General features: G+C 40.1%; 1 protein-coding gene across 3 annotated transcripts in view; it reads right to left on the bottom strand.

Moving 5' to 3' along the window:
- The window catches only part of SLC1A3 (solute carrier family 1 member 3), an 84,200-nt gene that overhangs the window by 32,729 nt on the left and 25,327 nt on the right, over positions 1-26,144 (bottom strand). The window contains exon 1 of one of the 3 annotated variants that reach the window (XM_078003884.1): positions 25,976-26,072. The gene's annotated coding sequence lies outside the window, so the exon portion shown is untranslated. 3 annotated transcript variants of the gene reach the window in all.

The following is a 26,144-nucleotide window of genomic DNA, read 5'->3' as shown; positions in this document are numbered from 1 at the left end:
ACTTGATTGTAGAGAACACAATCCCATAGGGAATCTCAAACACCCTTGGAAACCAATTCTGTCATCAAAAAGTCAAAATTAAATGCCAAAAAGTGGCCGGGGCCCTCCAGGTCTGGTGAGTGAGGTCAAGGAATCCAAAAGGCTCAACGATGTACAAAATGATGCCACTCGTTAGTGATGAGGCTAAGACAGAATGAAAGTTTCATGGCTTTTTGATAAGGCAAAGTGGCCCAAAGCTTTGCTTTAGTACATGAGTTGGAAACTGGTTAAGTTTATGACAAGTGGAGTTTTCCCAATCTTTACAAGGTCACAAGCTTTCTTGGCAAGGTTGATTTTTTAATTCTAACAGAAAATACAGTGACTTTTAATTGTTTACTCAGGGTCACCCATAAGCAGTTTTCAGAAACATCTATGAACTGCAGTAAGCAGGACCCAGGAGGCAGCCAGTCAGCAGAAAGGGGGTAAAGTAACGTGCAACACGATCTCTGAAACTGCCTAACAATTAGTGACAAAGCCAGGGCATGGCCAGTGAGAATGCCATCATTTGACCCAAGCCAAGGCTGAGGAAATGATCCTTTCTGGACAGACCTGAGATGCAAGCTCTAGGAGGGACCTTACACCTGATACTCTCCGGCAAAGAAGCCAAAAGGGCTTTTGAAGTTGGTGTTTGTAATATTAAAGCAGAATCTCAGAGTGTAGTAGTCACTGACATTAGCCAATGCCTATAGATTCACATAGATCACGCTCACAGCCATGATTCCCCATGAGCTCCCCTCCAGGTCCCCCAGGAGGCACACACAACAAACATTTTTATTACTGTCACTACTATTATTTCCACTCCATAAACAAGCCCTGAATGCCAAAGTGACTTCTCCCACAGCTAGTCAATGTTGCAACTGGTAGCTCCAGAAGTTTGTGATCTTAAAAACCAAACAGGAATTACTACAAATAAGTGCAGCCGGAGTGAATGTCCCTTGCACCACTCACCTGGCCCCTGTTCACCTTTTCAGATGCAAACATCTCCTCGCCCTGCAGAGGAAGGAGATGTAGGACCTGGAGTCTATGGTTAACAGCACTGTGACTTCCTTCTTAGGCACCTAGCACAGCTAACTGGAGGGCCTCAATACTGAATGAATTAACAACCTCAGCTAGACAATAGCAGCCATGCATAACTCAGAGCACACATGCAATGAGGACAAGGAAGGGAATGAAGCATGAAGATATATGGCAGATGCTCTGTCAGGACTGTTTCCTGTGTATGCAGTGAGGGGACAGAGCTATACAAGGCTTGCTAGGGGAAAGAAAGGAAATGGTGCCTCTTGAGAAGTGTATCAACATCCAGTCTTATGGAGGCTGCAGCATTTGTAAAATGCTTCATGAATGTGTGTGGAGTAACTTTCAAATGGGGAGAAAGGTAAAAAACATTTCAAGTGGGAGATAAACCATGTTAAGAAGTCAAGTGAATGGGATAACCACGAGCAGGGAATCAGTCATTAAGATACCCAAACCACCCTTCATCTACCGCTGAGTGTTTTGCAGCACGAGAACATTTCCATTGGCTCATCCCACTCACAGAGCATTTTCTGTACGCCCAAACCATTTTCACTGTGTTTCATTACAGGTGTGGTGGCTCACACCTGTAATCCCAGCACTTTGGGAGGCCGAGGCAGGTGGATCATGAGGTCAGGAGTTTGAGACCAGCCTGACCAACATGGCAAAATCCTGTCTCGACTAAAAATACAAAAATTAGCTGGATGTGGTGGCACATGTTTGTAATCCTAACTACTCAGGAGGCTGAGGCAGGAGAATCACTTGAACTCGGGAGGTGGAGGTTGCAGTGAGCCAAGATCGCACCATTGAACTCCAGTCTGGGCGACAGAGTGAAGCTCTCTCTCAAAAAAAATAATAATGATAATAAGAAAACATTAATATTTTCCTTATTTTTAGCTAATTATCCTCAGCTCATTTGGGATGCATTTATTTAGCACTTATTGTATGCCACTCTCAGGAGCTCTAGACAGAAATGCAACCTAGTGTTTGCTCTGAAAGCTCACAGGTCCGGGGGAGTACAGCATTCCATGAGACAGAACAGTGCGTCAGGTTGAGAGAGAAGAGATCTGTGTGTGTCAGAAGCGAGGGGCCCGGGAGAGAGGCACTTGGGAAACTCTACTGACCTATACACTGGAGTTCTGGCAACACTTGACTACTGTCAGGAACAACTGTAAAAGCTCATCTAGAAAGAAGGAGCAATTTTAGTGCCAAGTCAGATCTGCCCATGCGTGTTTACCAGATTCGACTTTGAGTGCCAAGAATTTAGTAGTGGTGTTGTCAGAACCAATAAATAGGTTAGGGGAACTTGGGAGGGGTAAGTGTGGAGTCAGAGATTAAGTATTTATGTGAACACCGCAACACACTAAAGGTCTAAAAGCTGTTGAAATTGTAATTATCTGACATGAAATAACCTACATTTTGAAAACCAGTATCGCTCAAAATGCTGCCAAACACCTAGCATCTGTTCAGTTCTGTTATGAACCATTTCCTTGTGGGAGGGAACGTGAAAGAATTGTAAGCAGCTGCTGAGAAGTGTGCTGGCAGGGGATGCAGCTTCCACATTGCAAATTTACGTGCTAACTTATTCATTAAGTAGTACCATTAATGATCACAGATGTGCGGCAAGATGGGCAAAGCATTCAATCACAAGGCAAATATGAGGTCAGTGCTTCTAAGAGGTCATAAAACAAGAAGAAACATCTTAGAAAATGCATAAAAAGCAAACTAGCAAATCAATCTGACTATGAAGCTAGACCTTCATTCTCCAGTAGAAGCATTTGAATGTTCAGTATTGTACCCTCACCGAAAGCATTTCCAAGCTTGCTATTTACAGCAGTCACACCAATTTCTGTACTTCAGTTTTTAGAGGTATTAACTTTATTTTGTTTTGGGGAAAGTGTGGGTATGTAAGGTTGCTAAGAATTGTTCTTGGTAAAATTTTCTTCCACTGTGCATTTACATCTGAGGATCACTATGGGAGGAGAAGAATAAAGCCATGTGAGACAGCAGTGTCAGTAATACATAGATATATTGGGTTACTTTCTTTTTACTAAACATTTTAGGCCCAGTTCTTGCTCTGTGGGGAACTCTGGGAATTCTCTGGAGGCTTCCGAAGACGTGAATCTAGCTCTTTGTACAGTCTGTAACTGTACACCTGTTATTGATGCAGAGGACGAAAAGAACACACCAAACACACATTGTTCTATTTTTAAGCTGTTGTACTCAGCTGCAGGGGAGGGAGAGATGCCCTTTCTCCCCTTGAAAGTTACCAAGAGCCAGTTATTCTGCAGTAGCGTAAACTCAATTTACCAACTTTGAAGGCAGAGGATGATAATCCTAAGCACTGAAGGAGAGTGAATGTTGTGTGTGTGGTGTGTGTATGTGTGTGTGCACTCACTTCACTTGGAGCTGGGAATGCCAAAATAAATCTTTCCTCATATCTGGAAGTGCCTGTCGGGGAAGCGAACTAGCTGGCAATCAGAAAACTCCCATGTAACGCTCACTGCTTTCAATGGCAGGCACACACGACTCTCGTCCTATGGCAGAATTGCATGCCATGGCTTTAGAAGCCATTCCACCAAATATTAACTGAAGGATTGAATCAGTGAATCTTTCCAGGAAAAGTATGGCAAAGCTCTCTTTGCCTGTTTAAAAAGACAAAAAGCCAACTACATAAATTGGCAGTAGGGTGCAATATTTCCCTAAGTCAAGAATCCGGTGTTGGTTTTTCTGGCACTGCTCAAGGAAGCAGTGTAATACTTGGAACTTTGACCCTCGGCTCTCCCATAATAACCCTTTCTGAAAAATGTTATGCAGTGTGTAGTACTTTTTAACATGAAAGTGGAGACTTTCACAACACTTTATAAAATAACTTAAGACTCTCTGGAATCTCAGGAAATGATTGTTGTCTGTCCCCAGGGATGGAGTGCTGAACAAAATGGTCCCTGTTTTCATGACACAGTTGGCTGGAGGAGGTGGAGACTGGCAATGGGGCTGCCTAACTGCACTGTGTGTGTAGGAGATGTTTCCTGGAGAAAATGACATGCAAGGTAAGACCTGAGAGTAAGGAGGGGTTTCAGGTGACGAGGCTGGGGAAAAAAGTACAGGTAGACACTAGGCTGGGAGTGGGGTGGGGCTGGGGGTGGGAGGGTGGGGAGGAGGAATGAGAAATAAGACAGAAAGGCACAAGCTGGAGCCATGTGAGAAGTTTGGTCTTTATTCCAAAAGCAATGTGGGGAACGAGCCCAGAGTTGAGTTTTAGGAAGAACATGCTACCTTTGTGCAAAAAAAGTAGGTAAGAAAAGAGCAAGACCCTGGAGCACGGGGTAGGGGCATGGCAGGGAGACTAGAAAGGAAGTTATTGTAGATTAGGATCAATATGATGTTGCCCAGACTAGGGTGCAGATGGTGGCCATGGCAGAGGTCAATGGAGTTAGGAAGGTAGAATCAACAAGCCTGGTGTGGGGAAGGAACCCAAGGAGGGGCCAAGTGTCTAGTTTAGCCCCTAGTTTCTGTATTTCCTTTTTTTTAAACAAAACAAAACAAAACAAAACAAAAACCACACAAAAAAACTTCAATAGTTTCCCTACTCTTGTATATCACATCTAAAATAGCTGCATTCCCCATCATGTTAATGTTCTTTTACCAGGAATACGTTTGTTCTGCACGCACTCATCATCTTCATAATAAATGAAGTAACTCTGCAAATCTTGGTAACTTGAAAGGGAGCCTGGGAGACAGGCTTAGAATCATGAGGCCTTTACCATGTGTATAAGCTTATTTTGCAGACAATTCTAGCTATGCTTATGCCTTATGACTTATCCTGTAGCTTTTTCCCATTTTCAAAGAAAACAAATAATTTTTATGGGTCTGAGGAAGCAGCAATTGCATTGCCAAGACTGGCCCTGCCTAACTCAATATCCTTTGGCCAACTGACTTCTATCAGCTTTTAAAAGCTGTGGTTACTGAGGATCTTCAAGGCCATTTCAGCTATATAGTTTTAATGCTTGTATCCATCTCTCATGACTGAAAAACAACGGTTTGGGGGAAAGAGAAAGATGTTACACAATACCATGGTGATATAATCATCAAAATCCAGATTGTGGAAGACTAATTTTACCTGACAACCTGATCTCTTTAACGAACAAATTACAAATAAAAAGGGTGGGAAAGGAAGACAGAGATAAAGCTGGCAATAGAGAATGTGAGAGCTAGCCTGCAAACTTATCAGATTCAGAGACTCTGTCAAATAAATTCAATGCATGAATGTGGCTTGATTCAAACAAACTGTGAAAAGAGAAAGAAAAGAAATGAGGATTTTTGAAAACTGGCTGGATGGCATTATTAAAAGATTATTATTTATTTTTTAACAAGTGATAATGAGTATTATGGTTACATTAAAGGGGAGAAAAATCCTCTTTTACAGATAGATAAATGACCCCAGTAGAAAGCAGCCTTTCCCTCAGACTGTAGACAATCTCTATCCTGTATTCAGGAGAGAGGACTTCCACCCTCATCTGACAGAGGTCAAGGTAGAAACGGTAAACAAGTTCACCCAACATTTAATCTAGTTTCCCCACCCGCCTCTACACTAAGATTTGGATGTCCCCAAAACAATAAAGTAGACTGATATTCCCATAGGAAAATTTCACATCTGCCCACGAATGTATTTCTGAAAGTAAAATCAATGCTTGTAAAATTTTGAGTCAAATTTTAAGTTCACTAAAGTAATCCATGATGGAACATATTATAATTAATTGTTTTTGGAAAACTTACACAGTGATTCTCAATTGGGAAGGCCCATCTCACTTAAGGGTTGAGGACTGGGGCAAAACGAATATCCAGATATCAGAATAATCTTTAGAGTTTTTAAAAGCCATACAAATTAACATAGCTCCTTCTGCTCTCTCCACACCAACAATAAACACAAAACCAAAGGGTTATATTAACTCCTATTAATTACTGAGAAGAATGACTTTTTATCTCATAAGTATATTGAGACTGGAAAAATTTTGAGAATCAATGATCAGGACTTTTCTTTTTTTCTTTTTCTTTTTCTTTTTTTTTTTTTTTTTTTGAGAGGAGTCTCGCTCTGTCGCCCGGGCTGGAGTGCACTGGCCGGATCTCAGCTCACTGCAAGCTCCGCCTCCCGGGTTTACGCCATTCTCCTGCCTCAGCCTCCCGAGTAGCTGGGACTACAGGCGCCTGCCACCTCGCCCGGCTAAGTTTTTGTATTTTTTTTTAGTAGAGACGGGGTTTCACCGTGTCAGCCAGGATGGTCTCGATCTCCTGACCTCGTGATCCGCCCGTCTCGGCCTCCCAAAGTGAACTATACCTCATTATTTCAACACAGGAATTGTTTAATAATAAATCTGTTGGAGTGAAGTTCCTAAAAGAAATACAAATATCTTCCTTTATAGGAGACAAATAATAAACTATAGAAAGAATAAACAAATAATAAACTATACAAAGTAGCCCTACTTTGTATGTCACTTTTCAATCTTAGTCTTGTCAACCAACAGAACATAGGATTGTGTTTTCCTTTGGGAAGCCTAAAAATAAGAATTTATGCCAATTGTCCCTTTTTGGGTGTGGAGATAGAGATACGGAATAGAGATAGAGAATCTTTTTTTTTTTGAGATGGAGTTTTGCTTTTCTTGCCCAGGCTGGAGTGCAATGGCACAATCTTAGTTCACTGCAACCTCCACCTCCCAGGTTCAAGCGATTCTCCTGCCTCAGCCTCTGGAGTAGCTGGGATTACAAGCATGGACCACCAAACCTGGCTAATTTTGTATTTTTTTTTAGTAGATATGGGGTTTCTCCATGTTGGTCCAGCTGGTCTCGAATTCCCAATCTCAGGTGATCCACCCACCTCGGCCTCCCAAAGTGCCGGGATTACAGGCGTGAGCCACCAGGCCCAGCTGAGATAAAGAATCTTTTACCAATGAGTCAATCAGATACATTCATTCAAGTAGGGTAGATATGTGACTTTTATAATTAAACATACATAAGGACTATAATAACAGCACTGTACAGTCACGAATGTTCATTATGTGCAGTATAAAAGTATATACTTGTGGTAGTTTCTTGGGAAATGTTTTTGTTTTCATATTTTTTTTCTTCTATTGCAATCTTAGTAACCTTTGAACTACAGGCCATTAATGCAGTTAGGATCACGAGAGATCAAAATCTTACACCTTCCCCCATTAAGTCTTCACAATGTATGCAGTTGAAGGGAAAAATAGTGAGATGTGCTATCTTTAATGACCTGTTGATGACTAAAAAAGCCCTGTTCAAGTCTGTCTTGATGATGCTGCACTTTTTGAATGTGGATTTGGATTATCTGGACACGTGAGAAGTTATCAGTAGCTCAGTGTCACAGGAAGGCCAGGGGGGTTATCCTATAAGAACACTGTGATTATGAACAAAGCCCATCCAAACCATAAATACCTTCCAAGGGCAACCAAAGGTTATAAAAGCTAAACTCCCAAACTATTCTGAGGAATGGACAGCATGAGATGTGGGACAGAATGCATTTCTAAGTAGTACAAAGTCTGACTTATTATGGTGGCAAAAATGGTAGATTTTGCACATTCACATTAATTTAAGAACCGTGTTCCAAATTACATTAATCGTTAGTAAAAAGGTTTCTTGACACAAATCTCAAATTTCCTTGAAAAGTTCCTAAGTTAAATTTCTGAAACTTAAGTTTGTTGCTCAGAGTGGTACAGTCTTGCCTATAGGTAAAAAAATTGAAATGCAAATCTTTAAAATTTTTTCTTTCAACATTGAGACAGTATAATCATAAAAAAACCTCTTAATCATGGAAAGGTATTTACAATAATAAAACACTGTTCCTTGCACATCTATATGCTTGGTCCGCAAAAAAAAAAAAAAGAGATAAGCAGACACCAAATAGTAAGTTTCATGCTAATGAATGCCTTAATTAAATAAAAATCTAAGTGATGAGAGAAATGCAGAATGGCTTACACATTAACCCTAACTCCAAAATGTTCACCATACACTTACAGCTGATTTTAGTCTCCTCCAAATAAATATTGGAATAAATCAAAAATAAGAAACAAACAAACAAAAAGCCACGAAGTTAGTGCGGCAAATTGTGATAAAAGAAACTGCTCTCTTTTAAAGCCTGATAATTTTGACTTTTGCCTTTTCTCAGAAACTGATTTCAGTGGCAAAAATAAAACAAAATGGATCCCTGGAGTCTGGATGTTTGCTAAGGAAATGGCCCTTCAGTCAAAATTTGACCCAAATCTCCCTTTTTCCAATGCCGACAAAAAGCTCCTTCCACGAAAGATGAAAATTCGATCTTAATGTTTATAAGTGCTCTTCAGTGTGAGAAGACTGATAGGTAGAATGGCAAAACAAAACGTGCCAAAGTAGAACTGGTTAAATATGCTTTAATACATGTGGTCTCTCTCCTCACTTCTCTCTTTCAAGCAATGTTTGGGATCATTTTGAATGCCAAAGGAAATATTCTTCTTAACAAAAAATACAGTTGAATTTGAGTGTTTCTTGATTGAATGTCAAAAAATGAAAAGATTTACTTGGATGGACTGAGGATGCTTTACTCCAGAGAAATTCATGGCAGATAATTTTGCCTCTCATACACTGAAACTAAATAAATTATTTCATTCAAATCCTCTAAGTAGGTTTCATTATGACCAGTATGTGGCTGGAAATAGAAATTGGTCAATGGTAAGTGTTTGTTGAGTACTCACAGGACTTGAAGAGTATTTTAAGAGGAAAATGACCAAATTAGACTCCTAATTGAAACTACAAAAGAACCACACATTTCCAATAGACTAGATAAATACATACAAATGAAAATGTGTGTTTTGTAATGTGTTGTCATTTGAGACCTATATTTTATTAGAATAGATACATCTTGGCTAGTGACACCAGGGCTTTGGAATAGAGGTGGTTTCAATGAGAAACATCCCACAGGACCAGTTCTATCCCTGACCTTTATACCCCAGAAGCACAGTTAACGTGGGACAAATATAGTATACTTTTAAAATTCCTGCCAGCAGGTCTGCTTCCCTCACGTCACTCTTTGTACTCCACTGAGGCAGGAATGACTTACACCTGCAAAAATGTGAGGAATCCTTTCTTCAAAAATAGCTCTTTGAACATTATTTGTGGGTACTATTGCAAAAGAGAATTTTCCAAGGCTTAGGAACCACTTATGGAATTGTCTCTTTAGAGAGACCACAAATATGACACCACAAACTATTTTCCTTGGGAAAATCCTGTCTTTCCACTAGGGAGGTCAATTATTGTTATAGACATGAACATACCCTTGCAGACCACTATGCCTCTCTAACACACACTGAGGAGCTTGACTGCAAAGCTTCATCAAAATGGAGACGCGCTGTCTGCCTTCATGCAGCTTGCCCTTGGAGAGGTGGCCCTGAGCCACCAAAAGCAAATCACAGGGCTGAGGGACAAAGCTGACACATAGACCTGAATGTGGTTTTGTCCAGCTACAGTGGGCAGACATTACTGAATAATACTTAACATTTAAATTTCCAAAACTTTTGGATATTGTGTTTATATTTTTTGAGGGTTATTTTATGTCCCTTGTGTGGATTTCAACACAGAAAAGATAAATCTGAAAAAGGAAAACACACAGAGGAAACCAAGTGTTAGTGAAAAATGCCAGCCCTTGTTATCTAAACGTGTCCATGCAATAGTCTATCAGCGTTCTTTACAATTCCAGATTGTCCTTGGTCAGACCCGTCTGTCCTGTCTCCGGCAGTTGCACCAACCAAGCAATGCTGCCTTCCTTGACATCAACTTCAAAAAGCTTACGTATCTTTAGCTTTCCCTTAATGACATAGGTTTGCTTCTTTAAAGAGTATTCAGTGGCTTATACATAGCTTATTCCAAAGAGTCTTCTGGGAGTTTTCTTTAACGAACAAAAGGAATGTCTTGTAATCACTACATACATTACTTATATATGTGAAAGAGGACATCAATATCAGTGCAAGAAGTTGCTTGACCTGTAGCTCTACTCAAGAATGAAAATGAGCAATAATCTGCATCATGATAAACTGGTGTATGAAGTAGAAGTAAATTTTGTGCAGCCTCTGCTGGGAATTCAAGACATGAGATAGAAGAAAACACTAACCCCAACTCTCCAATTAAATAGGAAATAATGGATAATTCAAATAACAGGACTCCATAATGCTCACCACAAATGTGCAACTGATTTTAGCCTACTCCAAATAAAGACGAATGAAACAACCCCAAAATTACTGAGAATGGTTGGCTTAGAAAGCCTTTCCAGCAAGCTTCACTTTGGCGTTTTTTGGTGATGGTCAAAAGGCAGTGGATGGCCAGGTGCGGTGGCGCACGTCTGTAATCCCAGCACTTTGGGAGGCTGAGGGGGATAGATCACAAGGTCAGGAGTTCAAGACCAGCCTGTCCAAGATGATGAAACCCATCTTTACTAAAAACATAAAAATTAGCTGGGCATGGTGGTGGGCACCTGTAATTCCAGCTACTTGGGCGGCTGGGGAAGAGAACTGCTTGAACCCGGGAGGCGGAGGTTACAGTGAGCCGAGAACGCGCCATTGCACTCCAGCCTGGGTGACAGAGTAAGACTCTGTCAAAAAAAAAAAAAAAAAAAAAAGACAGTGGAAGTCAGTCCTCAAAGATAAAATCTGGTTTTGAGGTTCGATTAGTGCTTTCAAAAGGGGAGGATCCCCAAAAACAGAACTTGAGGGGCTCTCCTTACAGATACTCAAGTGCAGATACCTCCAGAAAGCAAATATTTACTTTCTTTCTGAATTAAAAATAACTAACTTGGAATTAGAACTCATAATAAAAAGCATTATAATGAATGTAAAATACAATACTATTGTAAAATATCTACACAGAACTTTCAGCAATAAGGCCACCCCATAATTTGAGATGTAGCCTGAGATCAAAGCACCTTGTAAAATCTACTTCATACCAGTGAGATTTGTTATCAGCACTTCACTTTTAGCATCCACATTCCTGAGAGGGAACTTGGGTATGTAATCCAGAGGTCCTCCTGTTGCAGCCATCTCCCCTCAGGCCTACCATTGCCCCCAACCACCTCACAGGGCAACCACAGGGGCGGCTGAGGAATGTCTTGACTTGTAGATACCTGATCACTGACCCGCAGACTAACATCCTGGTTAACTTGAGTGTCTGTATTACTCATCTCAGAAAGTAAAATTTAGGATGGGGAGCAGCTATCTAACTCAAAGCAGTGTACTCAAAGCAGTGTAAGAGTGATTAACTGTGCTTCAGTTAGACTGATAAGCAAATAACCATTTAGAATATTCCATTCAAAACAATTGACATTAAAATATTTGTATCTGACTTATTTTTAAAAATTTTAATTATGGTATAAAACACATAATACAATGTGCTATCTGAACTATTTTTAGAGGTACAGTTCAATAGTGTTAAGTATATTCAAATAGTTGTGTTACCTGGTTTACTTTTGTAATTAACTTTATTTTTATTCATTACAACTAAAGAAATAAACTCATATTATATTTTAATGCAATAAAAAGTTATAACTGATGAGTTTACCATCTACATTTTAAGGGATTTCAACAATTATTTTAGTGTAGCCAAAGACTTAACATTTGAATTTTACAGTTTTTGAAATGTGAAATGCACAATTACAATACCTAGACTACATATCTTATGACTTCAAAGTTTTAGCTAAAACATGTATCATGCAGATAAGAGCAAGAGTCCTCTCACACCTAAGACAACCAAAATGTATTACTAATGATGCCCCACTGTATTTCCTTTTTGATTTTGGCTATTATATCTCCTTGCTATAGGTGGGGAGATGTTTTATTTCAAAAGTACATAATAGTATAAAACTACTGATTTTCACCAATGTTTTATTATTCACATTGCACTTTATTTATTTATTTATTGAAACAGAGTCTTGCCCTGTTGCCCAGGCTGGAGTGCAATGGCCCAATCTTGGCTCACTTCAACCTATACCTCCCGGGTTCAAGCGATTCTCCTGCCTCAGCCTCTCGAGTAGCTGGGATTACAGGCGCACGCCAGCACGCTCAGTTATTTTTTGGTATCTTTAGTAGAGACGGGGTTTTACCATGTTGGCCAGGCTGGTCTCGAACTCTTGACCTCGTGATCCACCTGCCTCGGCCTCCCAAAGTGGTGGGATTACAGGCATGAGCCACTGCACCTGGCCCACGTTACACTTGTAACAAGCACTTAAGAGTGCTTATTTAGAACAGGTGTTAACTACAGTAAGGAATTCTCAAGGAGGATCATAGCTATGATTTATGACAAGTGGTACAGTAATCCCTGTATAGTCTAGTGCCCAGCATTTTTGCAAAGTGTAAGTTTAATATATACAGAACAATTATAGTTCAGTAATAAAAAGCCACCCCAACTGAAAAATGGGCAAAGGATCTGAATAGACATTTCTCTAAAGAAGATGTATGAATGACTAATAGGCACATAAAAATATACTTCACATTATTAGCCATTGGAGAAGTGTAAATCAAACCACAGTGAGACAGTATTTGATACCCGCCCTGATAAAAAGATGAATAATAATAAAAAGACAGATAATAAGAAGTGTTGGTAAGAAAGTGGAGAAATTAGAACCCTCACACACTGCTGCTGGGGATGTAAAATAGTGCAGCCACTTTGGAAAATGACATGGTAATTCTTCAAAAGGCTAAGAAGAGTTATCATATGACCCAGCAATTCTTTTTTTTTTTTTTTTTTTTTTTGAGACGGAGTCTCGCTCTCTGTCGCCCAGGCTGGAGTGCAGTGGCCGGATCTCAGCTCACTTCAAGCTCATGACCCAGCAATTCTATCCTAAGTAAATACACAAGAGAAGTGAAAACGTATGTCCATGAATGTTCAAAGCAGCCTTATTTATAATGGCAAAAACCAAACCAAACCAAAATATAGAAACAACCCAAATATCTAACTAATGAATGGATAATATTCCATTATATGGACATGTCATATATGGAATATGGTCATGTGATATGTTCATTATATGAATGGGTAATATTCCATTATACAGACATATCACATGTCCATGTGTATGCAATATGCATATATCATATTATTCAGCCATAAAAAGGAATGAAGTACTGATATATGCAACACCATGGATGAATATTGAAAACATTGTGCTGAGTGAAAAAAGCCAGTCACAAAGGACCATATATTGAATGACATGTTCATAATAAATAGATCTATAGAGAAAGAAAGTAGACTAGAGTTTGCCTGGGGCTGACGGCGTGGTGGAATTGGGGGATGATGGCCAACGAATGCAGGCTTTATTTCTGGGGTGATAAAAATCTCCTAAAATTGATTGTGATGATGGATGCACAACTCTATAAATATACTAGAAGTCATTAAATTGTACACTTTAAATGGGTAAATTGCATGTATGTGAGTTATATCTCAGTAAACCTCTTAAAAAATAAGGAAAACTTGAAATAAGATAAACCTAGAAATAGTTTTAGGACATCATACAAATAAAATAATATCTTTTTCTATTGTAAAGTAAGTTTCTACCTTCTAAGGCTCAAATGGAGGTTAGTGGTGGATGGCAAAGTTTGGCAGCAAGTATGTTTTGAGTGCTTGAAAGTCTGATACGCATTGCTAGAAATGAATCCTTCACATAAGGAAAACGTGCTTATGGGGTGTACACAGCACTTTCAGACACTTGACCTCACTTGGTAGCTGTCAAGTTACAGTTCAAATGTTTATTTAGTGGGACGTTATATGGTGACTTCAAGTCACGTTCCCACAGGACATCTGCCTTCCATAAGCTAAACCCAAATGTTTGCTGCTAAAATCAAATAATGATGCCATTTGGAGAAAAAAAGTTTATAGATTAAAGTTAATAGATTGAATTCTCTCAATTTTAAGATTTTTCACTATAAATTTTTCTTCATCCTTTCTTGTCGTCTACTTTTCTGAAAGCTAACAGAAAAAGGGCTTGAAAACTTTGAAGCATTATGCCTAAATGATATTGGAACATTTGAAATTGCCAATCATGCTTAGATTCAATAGCTTTTACTATTTATGGAAATATGCTTATAATTTTACCTTTACATTGCATAGGAGCTATATTTCTCATAGTAAGTGTGCTCCTACTTTATATTATAGAATTCAATATGTAAACACTTTTTATTATGCCCATAAGAATGTTATGAATTTTCGGTATCCTTGAGAACTACTACATTGATGTCTGGCTCTAAAACTATCTTCCAAATCCATGCCAAAAGAATGCTTTCAGGTATGTCGTGAAGCATAGAGTCTCAAGATAAGACAACCAAATTCTATTCTAAATTGAAAAAGAAATGGCAAGATTCCAGCATAAAAGCTACTAATGTTTCCACTTTTTTTTTCTTAAATATTTAGTGTGTAGTTTAGGTATGCTGATAATAGGGATTTTTTTTTTTGTATGAATCACTATATTACAATTGTAGAACATTTGTAATATACTTTCAGGGAGTTAGCTTTAAAATAATGAAACTTCCACGCTTAGCACAAACACTCTGGAGAACTACACATTGAAATTACAGCTCAACTAGAAATAATCTAGTTAAGAAACCTTAAAGTGCAGAAAGAAACTCTGGAAAAGTTATAAACTTAGAAAGAATTACCAACATTAGAGGCACTGTCAGACTACAACGCATTTTAGAATTGGAAGGACTTCTGAAAACGGAATAAACATACAAAGCTATCTGTGCCCATACATGCACATTATGCCATGATGAAAAATTTTGTTCCCAAATTTCATAGCATAAATATTTTATTGTGTCATCCTATACTAGAGATGTATCATGCTCAGGTTGCAGGAGGGTTTTGGTAATTAATATAAAGCACTGGTACAGAAGCTTATACCAGAAATGGGAGGCAAGTCAATTGGTTAACAATTTGTTCAAGTGATCAGCCCTTGGTGTGTGTGTGTGTGTGTGTGTGTGTGTGTGTATGTGTGTGTGTGTATGTGTGTGTTGGGGCAGTAAAGAAACATGAAATATGTTAATATAATCTTAAAATAGTACACCTGTCTTATGTTTCCTTTGCTTTCAAAAATGTAATAAAATATCAGCTATAAAATAATGAAGTGGTGGGTGTAGGTGGGGTGGCAATGTAGATGAAGGAGGGGGACCAGGGGTATTATAGATGAAACAAGACTGTGTTTTTATATATAGGGGTTCCCCTCTGTTTTCCCTTCACAGTACTGACAAGTCTTGGTAATACGGATGTCATTTTAACAGCTTGGATCTAGGAAGCTTACAATCATCTTACTTTTCTTATAGAATCCTTCTAAAGGATTAGCCAATAGCTCTTCTTGACTTATTACTTATCCTCAGAATCACAAAACTCAGCTACCGGCCACCCGTAATCCAATGCCTTGTGAGAGGAAACTCGTTTGGTAATTTAGGGGAGATTTCTTCCCTTTGAAGGAAACCTGGATGAAAACTCAAACAATTGTTTTAAAAAATAAACACAAAGAAGGCAAGCCTATATCCCCATATGAGGCAGTCCAGTTGAGAAGCGTGTTACACTGATAGTACAGAAGTTGATGGGTTAGTGAAAGAAGGACATCATGGGGTAATGCACTGGCTTCCAGCCTGAGGATCTGAGATTATTGCAAGGATCTTCACTCTGAAGAAGCAAAAAGAAGTCTATCTTGCCTGGTAAAATGAATTTGCAGAAACTTAAGACTTAGGACCCTAGATTCTGCCCAGACTCAAAATTGGAAGATCATTCAGGTAAATCAATCCTTCAGCAGAGAATAGCACTATTCCAAAGTTTTCTTTCTGCTTATCGTGAAATGACCACGAAATGCCAAACAGAGGGAAAAAACAGAACTGTCCTCTGGAGGCATACAATTCATGACATGGCCACAGAAATCCTTGTCTGGATATAGACCCTTCCCCGCTGCCGCCCGCCCCACCTCTTCTCTCTCTGTCTATTTCTGCCAGCAGAAACTCCAGCATCTTTTTACTTGTCTTTATGGGCACAGAGTCTTTTTATAATGGAATGCAGGTTCCCAGTCATTTCCAGGGTAATCAGTTCACAAGTTGATTCAAATTAAAGTCAATATACTGGGGGTCTTTGTGTTTGTGAGTGTGTGTGCACGCGCATGTGCGTGTGTGCGTGTGCAGTGTACTTTCATGTTTTCCCTTATATATAGCATTTTCTATTTTACTTACACAAATAGTAAGCATTCATGCACCACCTGAGTAATAAAAATGACTTTAAATAGAACTGTATGGAATTTATAGTGGATAATATCTTCTGAAGGAGTAGGAGAAAACAGCACCTTTTGGGAGAATAATTTTGGGAGGTAATTTAGCAATATCTCTCTGGATTTTACATGCACTTGCTTGGTGCTCTAACAACTCTGCTTTTAGTCATCAATCATTCAGAAATAGACTACAAAGATACATACCTGCTGAAGTTTACTGCAGAATTATTTGAAAGAGCAGAATATTACAAATACACTAATCATTCAGTGATAAGGCATATCTGCATGTACTAATATAGGAGAATACGATCCAAATAAGGCATATTATACATGATTCCGTTTTCAGAAAAACAGTGGTATATTTGTGTGTAAGCTTTTAACAAAGAGTGTGAAAGATTAATAGTGCTGATGTTTTAGCAGCAATTGTGTGTCAGGCAGTCTGCTTAATGAGTATTAACTTGCATATTCACAACAATCCAATGAGGTAGATACTACTACTGTGTAGATAAAGAAACCGAGGCAGAGAGAGATAAAGTAGCCCTTCAAAGGTCACTGAGCTGGGAAGTGGCCACGCTGGGCTTCCAGCTCAGTCCTTCTAGCCAGAACACTTATTCCCTACCACACGCTGCTTCTCCAGCAACAGGTCTAGCACTGTTATCGGTGGTTACCTCAGCAGAGTAGCATTTCACTTTTTACTTTGTGCTCATCAATATTTGTATGTGTCATTTCTAATAGAGAATGCATTGCTTTTGTGATTAAAAATAACCGGCTGGGCGTGGCAGCTCATGCCTATAATCCCAGCACTGTGGGAGGCCGAGGCGGGCAGATCACAAGGTCAGGAGTTCGAGACCAGCCTAGCCAATATGATGAATTCCTGTCTACTAAAAATACAAACATTAGCTGGGCGTGGTGGCGGGTGCCTGTAGTCCCAGCTACTCAGGAGGCTGAGGCAGGAGAATCCCTTGAACACGGGAGGCGGAGGTTACAGTGAGCTGAGATCGTGTCACTGCACTCCAGCTTGGGTGACAGAGTGAGACTTCATCTCAAGAAAAAAAAAAACATTAAAAATGGTACACTTCTCAGGCAGGATGAACTTTGCTCCAGATGCCACAAAAATACATAAAACATGGTCTTAGTGGAACGTTCCAGTTTAGTTTGGAGCATGACAGCATGTGCTGGTAATGTATGAGTGACAGTGACAGGTACTCCAGGGAGGGATCCTTACTTTCAGCTGGAGCAAGTAGGGCTAACTTTATGGAAAGATTGAAAGCTAAGCTTTCAATTTACTTTGAAGGAGGTAAAAAATTCTGATGGAGCTGGGGAAGAGGGAAACATAGTAAGGATGAAGTGCTGAGGGCATTAGGATGTTGAGAGAGGGACAGGGTTTCTGCCAGGGAAGCAGCAGGCAATAAAGCGGTAGAGGGGCTTGCGAAGGCTGCTAAGGGTCTTATTTGTTGTGCCAAGAATGCAGACTCTGTCCTCTAGGCAATGCAAAGAATGTGCCAGATAAAGACACAGTACCTTCAAGAAGCCTTTATGAGGAAGACAGACATGTTAACAGCACATTCCATTGTGATGCAGTAACTGTGATAAGGTGGAAACATAGTACCTACACCTCTGCCAGCCTGTATTAGCAGGAGAAAGCCAGGGAAGGCTTCCTAAAAGAGGGGGTGTCTGAACTAATAAAGGTACCAACTAAAGTAGTAACACTGGGGGACTGTGGCACTAGAAAACAAAGAACAATTCTAGAAAAACTGTAAAGTGATCGTTTTCAACCGTGGGCGCACAATAGAATCATCTAGAGAACTACAAATAAATGTCAATTCCTAAGCTCCATTTCAGGTCAATTAATTAAAGAACTCTGGGGTAGGGGGCAGGAATTGGGGGCTGGGCACTACCTCTATGTAGTGCAATTAATCTGATGGGACAGTGAATCCTCTCAGAATGTGAACTCCAGAAATTAGAAGAGCCTAAGATGGTGTCTCACTTCGGAAGCATTCCCCGCCTCCAACCCTCACCTGCCACCTCCAATCCTTAGGCACAAACCTCCAAGTCAGAATTAATCAGGTAACTCACTCTCTTGAAAACAATGATCATATCAGCAGAAGAAACCTGCAGTTCCACAGCATTCTGAAGGAGACTTAAGTTGATAAGTTAAGGGTGGAAAATCTTATTTTTCCTAGAAATAAAGGAAACTTTAAACTTTCCTTTCTTATTTACATTTTCTTTAAATTTTTCAAAAGTTTCTTCCAAACCAGAACTGATCAAAATCACTGGCTCACTTGAAGCTGCTGAAATTAGCAAATAAGAATTTCTAACTTGCACACGCTCAAGCCTTCTGGAAAGCAGCGTCTCACAACAAAGCCGTGTGCCAGTTATTACTGATCTTTTAATTGAAGAACAATTCCATTTTTTCCACAAAAATCTTTCCACAGTCAGTTCTGCAAGATTTAGTTGACCACAAGCTTAACTCTTCTAAGCCAATGGTTTGTCATGTCTGGTAAAGCAGTGGACCCAACCTCAGCCTGCATTCATAGAGGACTGGATCTAGGCCACTGTCCCTACCCAGTCACATGACATCTGAAGCACCAGGATCAGCTCTGGGAGCACAGTGGATGGCGGAGAGGCAGTCAGGATGGTGGAGGGCCTGGAGAACAGGCACAGAAGAAGCACTGGGACACTGCGCTTATGCTCAGGTGCCCAAGAGACTGCTAGGTTCTCCCTGCGACCATCTGAAAAACTGCCATCCTAATTGTGCCAAATAACACAATTAGGACTAATAGGTGGACCTCACAGAAGACAGATTTCATAATTAAGACCACGTAAGAATGGAGCATTCGGGGGAGCTCCATGTCCACTTTCCAGGGGCTGGAGAGGGGATTCCTGCTCTGGGAGCAAGGCTGCATGAGCCCAGAGATCCTCAAGTCTCCTGGCTCCCTTCCTGCAATCTCCCTCTGAAAGGGAAGGTTTCTGTGGTTGAAAGCCTGTCAAGCACCTTTTCTTCTTTACTTCCCATTTGTGAGGCCATGTTCCCCAGATTGACTTTTGTTGGGAATTTCACAGGGCCCCACCTCTGGTTCTTTCTGCATTTAATGGTGAAAGACTCAGGTGAGAGGAAAACAATTCAGGGCCAAAAAAAAAAAAAAAAAAAAAAAAGGAAGAAAGGAAGAAAAGAAAGAAGAAAGAAAGAAGGAAAAGAAAAGAAAGAAAAGAGCCCCTTCTCTGCTAGTAGAGTTATTTCCCAGCAAGGAAGCCCGAAGACGGGAGAGGCAGGAGAAGAGACTGGTGCATCGTTTCTTCCCTAAGTTGTCCCTTCATTGAGATGATACTACCCGTGTCACTGATACCATGAATACTGCAATCATGAGTCCATCTCCCAACCAGACGTTGAATGCCTTGAGGGCAGATATCTTGTCTTCTCCATTTTGGTATCCTCAGCTCCTAGAGAAGCACCTGGCACATAAAAATCCTCAACAAATGCTTACTGAATGAATCATCTGTAATGGAAAGGTAAATTCTTTTTGGTATAGCTTAAATGACTTTATACCTCACCAAAACCTAAATACACACACACACACACACACACACATTTAATTACCCAGATTTACTTTCTACATGATGCAAAAAAAGTTTACCCCACAGATGGGTTCTTCCCACTACATTATACAACCTCCCTTTCTAGACAGGCGTTCCTTAGCTTCCCATCCCACATGTTTGTAATTAGCCCTAGAGAGACAATGAAGCAGTCCCAGTAAGTTGGTTTCACATGAACTGGGCTGAAGCTTCTTAATGATTGCCTTGTTTCCAGGCTGCCATGAAGTGTGTTTGAGTGTTAAGATGGAGACTCAAGTTTTGGTCACCTCAAGTTTTGGTCAGCCTGAAAATCTCCATTCACAGCATGGGTGCAGTATATGGAATTTGCTGGCCCGTGGAATCCAGGGTGCTACACACTGGGGCTGAGTTTCTCAGAAAAGACGGAGCAGTTGTATAACCAATGATAATATTTAGAATTATGCAGCTGTGATAAGGTAATCGAATTCCATGCCGTAGGGCAGAAACCTATCCCTTCCAGTAATAAGGAAGGAATTCTTGCTGACTCCCATGTTGTTACTGGATTAATTTTATGGTTTCTTCCATTTACCTTAATAGGAAAGTGGTTGCTTCAGGGATCACAGACAAATGAGAAGTGTGGAATCTGGAGCCTTAGTTCCGTGCCCCTGACTTGAAGCTCTGTCTTCTTGCTCTAGAATTTTCATTTATACAATGGGAACCGCCAGAGGACAGCTCTTGCTGCTACTCTTACCACCAACAACTACCACTAATTGAGCACACTATGTGCCAGGCATAAATCCTCACAACAACCTTGTGACACAGGTATCCTATCACTTACATTCTACAGAGAATGAAAGGGAAGCCTAAAGAAACTCCTCCTGGCCTGAGAGAGATACTGTTTTGTTTGGTTTTTTTTTTTCAATACAATGTATGGGTAGGTGTTGAGGGGGCAGGTGGTGAAATCTACAGCTCCTTTTCTTGTCCATAAATGCTCAGAGTATTCAAACAGGCCTCAGCTATACACCAGAGCCATGGCAATGCATAGCTTAAGATATTAAATTTCTCTTAGTGGTTTTGACTCATTTTGCAAGCCCTTGACAAACCCTTCAGATGCTCCATATTTAAGAATTGTCTAGCCCTCTTGTGTTAAATGAAATGACAAAACTTCTGTTCAATCTTACTGCAACTGTCGTTTCTCTGAAGCCAAAGGACCATACTTGGAGGTACAACATTTATTATTTTTAAATAAGAAAGCCCTTTGCTGGTGATTCCAGCTTGTTGCCTTCAACAGTTGTTGAGTCCCACATTCGACTGAAGTCGTTGGTGTATAGATTTGAAAAGAAGTTGCCCAAATAATACGTGACACATCATAGAGCTTGGAGGACCAGACAGGCAGGTGTTGTGTTTTGTTTTTCTGGTTTTTAAATTTATTTGTTTTATTCTGGATACAAAAAAAGTATTGTTAGAGTTTTCTAAGGACAAATGGGTTCCAAAGATCTCTTGTCCTTGGAAATGTTCAGGAAGAAGCTGGACAGTCATTTGGAAGGGACACTGCAGGAATGGTTGGACCAGATCAGTGCTTCCCAAAGTGCGATAGGTGTCCTGGTGGTGTGGAAACCCTACCTTAATTAATATAAAATCACAGTGAGGAAGTCATTCTTTTCAGTTCTCTTTTGATTCTTTGGATTACAGGAAAGGCAAAGCTTATTTTGGTGCTAATGTGTATTTAACACCTTGTTAACATTTACTAATCCCCTCTCTTTATTTATTTATTTATATTTCTTTTTTTGAGATGGAGTGTCACTCTGTTACCCAGGCTGGAGTACAGTGGGATGATCTTGGCTCACTGCAACCTCAGCCTCCTGGGTTCAAGTGATTCTCCTGCCTCAGACTCCCGAGTAGCTAGGATTACAGGCGCATGCCACCACTCCCAGCTAATTTTTGTATTTTTAGTAGAGATGGAGTTTCACCATGTTGGCCAGGCTGGTCTCGAACACATGACCTCAAGTGATCTGCCAGACTTAGTCTCCCAAAGTGCTGGGATTACAGGCGTGAGCCACAGTACCCAGCCATTTAACAATACTACAAGAGTTGGGGAGTGGGGTCACAGGCTCCCAGAGCCTTTGTTAGGCAATTGTATCAGTTTACAATTTCATAACATTGTTACTTATCTCCTTCACATGACAAGTAATAGGAGGTTTCCATTTTGGGTAACAATTGTAGGCTGTGGAAGAAGAGTATGTTGGTTTAAACAAAATATTAAGTAAATGAGACTGAGGCGGTACCTATGATGGAAAATTCTGGGCTAGTTGACTTTAGGATGAAGATGCTGTGACAGGAAAACCAGATTTGAAATCATGTTCTTAAAAATCAACTTGTCTCTTGTTGGGAGTACAGAGAACGAGTCTTATCTCCTTTTAGCTGGAATTGGAATGGGAATTTGCTGACATACATTGTGTGAATTAAGGGATGTAGGGAAGCTCACTCCTCAGCACCCAACATACATCTTCTTGGGAACTATACCTTTGTGTTCACATATCCCCAGTGTCTGACATAGTAGGAGCACAATAAACAGCTGTTAAAGAGTGAACGAATGTTAAATGAGAAATTTCATCTATTTGATAATCCTGCCTCCAGTGTGCCCTACCATAGGTCCCAGACACTGTTGCTTTTACTTTTGTGTTGACACTCCTCTCTCACCTCTTTTACTTACATCATGCCCAACTGCACAGAGATTGCCTGTCAAAAGTTGTGCTCCCCACTTCCAGAAAACTGGGGTGACACCAAAGATTTCTTCTGAAGTAAGTGATTGAGGGGGAATGCACGCTTAGAATGAGAAAAGAAGAAAGCACTAGTTTCTGAAAAGATTCCGAAGTGAGGAGGTAATAGTTATGTCTACACAGCACAACCAGATGTGACATTTAATTATTATCCAGTGAATTTAGTCAGGCTAAGTCAGCCAAACCAACTCATATTTCTGGCATGAAATTTCTAGTTTGGCTGCCTATCCTGACCAAATCAATAGAAACTGGCACCAAACCCCTATTTTATTGTGTGGTGTGTTGGCATAGGCATAGTCTTCTTGTTCAAAAAATAGGTACTTGAGTAGAAATCTAGCCATTAGGCTTCCTCCCAGCTTCTTTCTGGCAGCCTCTGGAATGCTAATACACACTAGGGATGTTTGGAAAGATTGGAGTTTCAAATTCAGGGAAAAGGGAACATGGCTTACAAGGGCTATAGAGCCACAACTCGTAAACACGGATGTTTCAAGTAAAATGAATAACTTAGATGTCTCAGATTTTAAATGTGGCTTTAGTACAATTAAACTTATAGCATGTTTTCTAGAATCTTCCACAATAAAATGCTTAGTCCAAGAAACACAATAATAACTTTATGCATTTCAGTTTCTGTCTACAGACCCTGGGACAACTGAACTTAGAAGCAACAAGTCTATAAAGTATTTTCCCACTGGGAAATATTTCCCATGGGAGCATGACCTGAGTTCTTACTCTACTATTCCTTCTGGTGCAGAAAAGACCAGAATGGCTACTACACAATGCTGTTATACCCAGAAGATGGAGAGAAGAGGCTTTCCAATAGCAATTTGTTTAGTCAGCAGTAAACATGATGTTCAGTAGCATATTCCACATTATCAATTAAGCTTTGGCACAGGACTGCCAATGATTGGATAAGGCAACATATGAAATCCTGTGATAGCTTCATGGGCACACAAGTTTAGCAGTACATTTCTCATAATGAATAGCACTGACATTCAAACCTAAGTTCCAATATTGGTAGTCTGAGGGTTGGAATGGGCCTGTAGATGGACTGTGTTTGCTTTGCAGTGTTTTGTTCTGTGAAGCATATCAAAAAGTCTGCAGGTTCTTAAAAAATTTGAGATTTCTGGATACCCTTGAAAAATGGGAAGATCTGGCCCTTGCCTCAATAGTCTCTTTGCCTTCCTTTTGCCACATTGTTCTGTAGTTGGTTCCCTCTCCAGTTATCATCATACTTGCCCCTCTTACTTCTCTCGTTGAAGAGAAATATTTCTCTGTATCCATGACTCTATCAAAATAGGAAAACAAAGAGTAGCCTGAAAGGGCAGCTTCATGGACATACATCACCCACGTGGCCACTGGAGGCATTTGAGGTTGCCTTTCCACTCTAAAATAATGGAGCCTGACTTTGTTTCTTCCCTAGGCAACACATTCTCTAGTATACACATTTCCCAGTATACACAGGGATCCTCAGGGTCTGTGTAATTTGTAAAAGTTCCTCCCTTCCCATTACAACTGGGTCATACCCTCATTTGGGTTAGAATTATTGTATTCAAAACCGTAAAGGACGTTCTTATTGAAACAATCATTCATTCCATTTGATCCTAAATATCTAAATTACTGTGTAGTTTGGAAATTACTTCAGACTAACACCTTAAAAAGATCTTTGGCAGACTAAATTATGCCCCTCAGGCTCTTTGCCTTAACACAGTTCTGGGTAAGAGCTAAAACTCTCTTAATGGTCCAATTTGGCAACACTCCCAACTTGCAATTAGGTTACATTTTTAAAAGTTCATTTTATATTAGTTGTTTGCAGCTTATAATTCCTTTCTCTTTAATAATATTATAAATGTTGACGATTTTTCCAAGTTTTGACCAAAAATGTATCTTTAGCCATGCAAAGGGATTGCATCATAGTTTTTTTTTTTTTTCCCCCTGAAAAATTACACAACCAAAGCTCTTATTTCTTCAATAAAGTTGTTTGTTATTAGGTATTAAGAAAAATCAGGAAATTCCACTTCAAGGTGGTGGTCAACTGGGACTGCTACTAAGGGGAAGTAACACTTCTCTAATTGTATCAGATAAGGGCTTTTCTCTTTTAAAGAGTAACACATTGGATTTTCAGCACAGTTAAGAGAAAGCAGAAACCTCTAAACATTGGTTCCACCCTTGAAGAGAAAGTATAGAAGATCCAGAACCCCTCAGTTTGTGTACAGGAAAACTGCAGGCACTCAATCCAGATGTCCTGCCAGCAGGGACGGTGAGGAGAGACTCTGCTGTACCACAGAAAATGTCAGATGTGGGTTCTGTCTTACAAGTGCTTTCTGTGAATAATTTGTTTCCCAGAAAATTATCAGCATATGGATAATAAAATAAGCATGTGCCCTCATGTCAGCATGAATATAGCTTTGGTGGTAAGAGTTGTAGCTGCTGTGATTACCCCTGGTCAGCAATGGACCATCCCAGCTTCACAAACAAGTACACCAAATCAACTCCAGGACTGTTTTATGGGCAATTCATTCTCCAGTGAAAGCACGTGTACATGCAATCACTTGTTTAAGGCCCTGGACAAGTGGAAACCAGCGGAGATCTGCAAGGCATTGAGGGAAAATCTGACATAGTTCCTGTCTAAGTAATAGCCAGCCCTCCAAGGCATGTAATAGAATGTTCCTCCATGACTTTTGACTTTTGAGTACTATGAAGTTCTCATTACACAGAGATCTTGAAAGGAGAGTATAAATATCCTTGAGAACTCCCTGGGACGGGAAGGATTCTCAGTGCCAGCTCACATAGAGGCAGAGTGGTATATGCCCAACAGGGGAACAGTGAGCCAAGGGTGGAAAAAAGAATAGGGTCAGTAATACCTGAGTTCTGGGCTTTACCTACAAACCCAGAAATCATCCCGCTGGGGCAGTGTCTATGGAAATTCCTTCTCCAAGTCAGAGATGTGCTGTGGGGAAAGAGAAGAGTGGGCAGGAAGGAATGTACAGTAACATTTTTCTGCAACTTCTTGGCTCCTATGATTCACCAATCACATAGACAAATGACTTTTTCACCTTTTCCCATGCAGGAATAAATGGTTATCTCATTATCATAGAAAATAGAATCCTATCCTGCAAAGCTTCCACTTGTTAAAAGTCCAAGTGTCCACTGATAAAATATTCAGATGGGGAAATCTCCCGCCCCCTCCCCCTTCTCCCACCAGCATAAAAGGTAATGGGGGTGGGAGGCAACTGGAGAAGGAAATGAAATCATGCGGGTACACCAGGAAAAGATAAGTGTTGGTGGCAGCAGAGTTGGTGAGTGTTGTGGGCATTACCTCTTGATGAGGCTTCCAAGAAGGCTCCCGCTCAAGTCCTGGTGGTTCTGAGAACAAGCATTCTTGCATCAATAGCTAATAGGCTGTCCAACCAGATGTTATCTGGGTGGGATAAGAGGGTGAGAAAACAGACCTGTTGTACGCTGTTGTCAACTACATCACTGTGGTC

The sequence above is a fragment of the Macaca mulatta genome, chromosome 6 (genome assembly GCF_049350105.2).
Source record: "Macaca mulatta isolate MMU2019108-1 chromosome 6, T2T-MMU8v2.0, whole genome shotgun sequence".
NCBI lineage: Eukaryota > Metazoa > Chordata > Mammalia > Primates > Cercopithecidae > Macaca > Macaca mulatta.
Note: the sequence above shows the minus strand (reverse complement) of the source record. Positions and strands in the feature narration are given on the sequence as shown.